Here is a 4930-nt window from a genome sequence, read left to right as displayed (position 1 = left end):
GGAACAAAATAGATGAAGCCATAGGATTGATTGCACTAAACATCTTTGATAGTCTACTATTTCACCTGGATGGTTTGATGACTCCTCGGGCTATTTGGGCCAAGTTTCACAACTTGTTTGGCATAGCAAATGAGTTTTTGGCACCACAGCTTGATGCAGAGTTGACTTCTTTGAGACCTACTAGCTTCCCCACCATTGAGGACTTCTTGATGAAGTTCAAATCTCTGCATATAGTTTTGCAAGGATGTGAGAAAAACAAAATAAATGATAAGTGTATTTTTTGATACTTTTTAGAATTTATAATCTTTCCTTGGTTGTATTTATTAAATGGGATAAACCAAGGTATCCCTTAAGTTTTTTGTCCTCTAGTCCACATGTGAGGACAAGTCCTTTTTTGTAATTCCTTTATTAAGGAAAATAGTTTATTCCTCCTTAAGAGGATTATGACACTTGTTATGCACACACTTATGAATGTGGCAATAATTTACTTGGGAGTTACAAATAACTCCTCTTCTCATCTCTTTATAAGAGATGCTTCTCTCTCATTCTAAACACACAATCATGATGTAGTTCATGTAATGAGCCCTATGGCTCCTCTCTCTCTCTCTCTCTCTCTCTCTCTCTCTCTCTCTCTCTCTTCATTCTTAGGCATTTGCCTCATTCATATAATTCACAAGGGTTTTTCTTTGCTTTCCCCTTTCAAAATTTGTGCCTCCATTATTGTGTTGATCTTGGAAAGCTCTTGTAAAGTATGGTAATTATGTTCATCACAAACTCTTTTGGATTAATTTATAATTCTTTATTTTTAGTTCATTTTTTATTTTATTATTTATAACATGGTATCAGAGCTACCTAATCCTTGTTTGAGTTTGTGTAAAGTTGCCTCATTGGATACATATTTGTTGAGAGGAAAAGAGACGCTTGAAGCTTCAATTTCTAATTTTTTTGTCATGGCAGGTTTTCACTCAATCTATAGGTTTTTTTATTATAACCCTTTTTGAAAGGTTTACTGAAAAGAGTCATTTTGTTTTATCATCTAACCAATTTTTTCTTTCTTGTTTTTAGAAGGCTTGCTACCAAAACAAGAGAAAATTTACTCTACTTTTATTCCTCTAACATTATACTTGCAGGTTTTTAATTATAATCATAGTTATTTACAAATTTAAAAGGAAATCTATTTGTAGTTGTTTCTGTAAGACTAATTTTTTTTTCTTGTTATAAATTGTTATTTTATTAAAACACATCTAATTTGTTTTATTCTACAATTTTTGATATTTAATTTAAATTTTCTATAATTTTTTGGTTTTGAGGATGAGCAGGGTACATTTTCTGCATTAATTTCCTATTAACTCATGAGGGGTTTTGCCTTTGGAGAAGAGTATGCTGATGCTTTTTCCTGACAGATAAGGGTCACCCATTTCTTTTAGTACATGTTTGACACCATTACTACTTTTGGTAAAATGTTTGAAAGTTTTGAGATTTTTTTTGTGAAATAGTTGACAAGCATGGTTGCTGCTCCATCCCATTTTTTTCCAAAACACATTGTACCCACATCTTTACAACTATATACTTTTTTTTTCCCATTTGCATGAATCCAATGAGAGAGTAGGCCATCTCTGTTGTTTAGGCCATAGGAGGCCGAGATATTTTCTTTAAACTCCTATGCATGTTTTGAAATCTTCACTTGCTTGATTGAGCGTAATTACATGATAAAATATCTGCCCAATTTCTTACTAGAGGTTGCAGATCTAGCAGTTTTTCTACATAGATTGAGGCAGGTAAGGTAACCGATCCATATATTACTTTGCAAATCCATTTTTCAAATTTTAAGCATTGTGGGTTTTGGCCTATTTGGCCTATAAGAGTGAGGAGTAGAATACCCATTTTTTGACGATGGGGAAGGGATCAGTATAGGGTGAGTTCGTGAATGACAATGTTCTGAAGGAGGTTTTATTGAGCTATAGCTATGTGGCCATCTGGATCTTCTTGAGTTTCATTATGATTGTATTTAACAAATAAATTTTGGATAAGAAGATGTATAACTAGCCTTTTCCCTATTAGCCTAACTATGATCCTCATGGAATTCTATTCAGCTCTGGCTATTCTATTGATCAGGGTTATAAAGCTTGTCAAGCCAATTGGGATGTCCAAGGAGGTCTATTTTTCCTCCATTATCCCCATTGGAGCTCTCTTTTCAATGAGTATTTGGTTCTCAAATTTAGCCTACATTTTTTTTGTCTATGTCATTCATCCAGATGCTCAAGGACCTGATGCCCATGGTCGTGTACTCTATTGGAGTTGCATTAAAGAGGGATGCTTTCAAGTCCAATACCATGGCAAACATGATTGGGATTTCTATTGGGGTAGCTATTGCAGCCTATGGAGAGGCCAAGTTTAATTCATGGGGCTTTCTCTTAATGATTTAGTAGGCCAAGGATGTCCTTTCCATGTAGGAGAATGATGCCAAGAGTTCTCCTTTCCTCTCTTTCTTCCTTTCTTTGTCTTTAATAATAATATCTAGCCAAATAATTGTAAATACATTTCCTTCCAAAAAGAAGCTTTTAATTGGAATCTAGGCTTTTTATTGAACTAAAAAAGCCATCAAATAGTACACATTATGAGTTCACTCAACATCCCAGTACAACCATTCTAAATAAAATTAGAATGAAGTAGCAACAACCTTCTTCCTTGGGTCGCTTGATTCCCTTCTCTGAAATTATTCTTGAAACGTCAGGTCATGTGACATAGATACCTCATTCTTCTAGTCCCTGTAGTCTTTCTTTGAATGGCTTTAACTCTCTAATTTTATTTTTGAATGTGTGCAATAGGGTATGAATAGTCAGAACACTGACTCTTTTGGATGTGAAAACTGCGGTGGCCACATCGTACACAGAGAGTGTGCATCTTTTGGATGGTGTGCTCTTGCCTCTGCTTCTGCTTCTTTGAACCTCCACCTCATCCTCTCTATTCTCTTAAAGATTAATCTGTTTAAAATTTTAAGGAAAAGAGTTAAACTACATTATTGTGCACTAATATTAAAATGGAGATAAAGACAGTTTTTATTTTACCTACAGTTTCATTTTTTGGTGCTTGCATTGCAAAATATAATCAATATATCTGCAATCATCGATTACTGAGCCAAACTTCCTATTATCACTATGCTCTACTTTGCTCCTTCTCTTTGCAAAGCTCATCTAAACTTTACTCCTTTATCATTTTTTTGTTTGCTCAGCTTGAGGGGAAACTCTATTGAAGCTTCTGTTCTTCAATCTCCTGTCTTTGCTTGATTCAATCCTGCCAATTTACAAGGAGGTTATCTCTGCATATTTTATTATTAAAATATTATTAGAGTTCAAACCATTTCTTTTCTTATGCAGACAAGTGACACTCAATGCTAGTATCTCTGCTAGAGTTATTTTCAAACTTTAGCTCTCTCTGTAAGTTCCTAGAGTTGTACAGCTAAGGTAATGCTCTTATTTCTAACACTTGGCAGATAACACCTTCACATCTAAATGATGCCTAAGTAAGAAGTTGTGGCTAGACTCTGTCTTACCAACTCTATGCCGTTTTTTAGTACTATTTATTGTCTCTTCATCATAACTTTTTTATTATAATCTTTGCCTAAAAAAAAATTTCATCATTTTTATTCTCTACTAGAAACAGTTAAGATTTTAATCTTATATTAATTTTAAATTTTGATTACATCATTAAGATTTTACGAAGAGATTTCATATTCATTTTACAGAACTTGTCGTTTCATAATTATTATTCTTGTCTGTTGTTATAATCCATATTTTTAAAATGGACATTTATTTTATTAAAAAATAAGTGTAATATAACGTTTTATATAAAATTTGACTATCAATTTTTTGTCTCTTTTATTTCTATTGTGATTCATTATTTTAATTATTCTAATTAAGAAGCTTATAATTAATCATTGTGTTGTAAGCTTTTTTCTATTAAAACTTTTTATCTAAGTTTTTTTTTTAAAATTATCCTTTTCTCTATTTTTAATCATTAATTCTATAGATTAAATTAAATGATATGAAAAGACATTCATTTTGATTATTATTTGTAGGAAACAATTTTTTTGGAGTACTTCATTTCAATAGAAGGTTATATCTTATTAGTTTACATATTATATAAGCATGCCTTTATTAATTTTACAAAATGAAATTAAATAGTTCAAACTCTCATATATGCATAACACATATTGCATTTATTTTTTGTTTCAAGAAATTGTTAAAGGATACTATAAATCTGACTTATTTGCTAGATTTTGCACCAAATGTTAAATAGGGTATATTAATTTCATTGTAACTTATACTTTTTCAAGGGATGATTTATAACTACAATTTTCACTAATTCTTTGTCTTTCATGAGTATTGATTAGTGTGTCCCACTATCAATTATACTATGGTTTTTCACATCTCTTTCTATATAGAAATGGGACATTTTTTTATAGTTTTTATGCTATCCTTTGTATGCACATAGTTATATCTTTCTTAATGTTTTACTTTTTGAAACACTTCCAATCTTGGAGGCATATGTATGAGGAAAATGGGGAGATCTTTTCTAGCCCTTGACTTTATGTTCTTATTACTTTGAGATTATATTTTGAACCAATTTATTCAACATAAAGATGATTATTTTTATAAAACAAAGGGGGTAATAATTTTTCTAGCATCAAGCTATGATTTAATAATTGTAATTGTGTGATTTCATACTATGATATTTTTAGGTATATTTATTCAAGTATATATGGGTGCACACATATATACCAAGATAAATATACAAGATATTATGATTGTGATGTGTATGTTCTTGTGTAAAGTAAATATCTTTAGTTCTTTCAATCCTTCAAATAATTTACATACCCATGTTCACCTTTAATAGAGTTTTCTACCTGATATCCATACACTTATCTTGC

At 31.3% G+C, this 4930-nt stretch overlaps 1 pseudogene; it reads left to right on the top strand.

Moving 5' to 3' along the window:
• The first annotated feature begins 1706 nt into the window (after positions 1-1706).
• LOC149573052 (putative sugar phosphate/phosphate translocator At4g32390 pseudogene) lies at positions 1707-2426 on the top strand (annotated as a pseudogene).
• Positions 2427-4930: the final 2504 nt, after the last annotated feature.

The sequence above is a fragment of the Cupressus sempervirens genome, chromosome 2 (genome assembly GCF_028749045.1).
Source record: "Cupressus sempervirens isolate cs-2001-9-10 chromosome 2, ASM2874904v1, whole genome shotgun sequence".
Lineage (NCBI taxonomy): Eukaryota > Viridiplantae > Streptophyta > Pinopsida > Cupressales > Cupressaceae > Cupressus > Cupressus sempervirens.
This window is presented reverse-complemented; position numbering and strand designations above follow the sequence as displayed.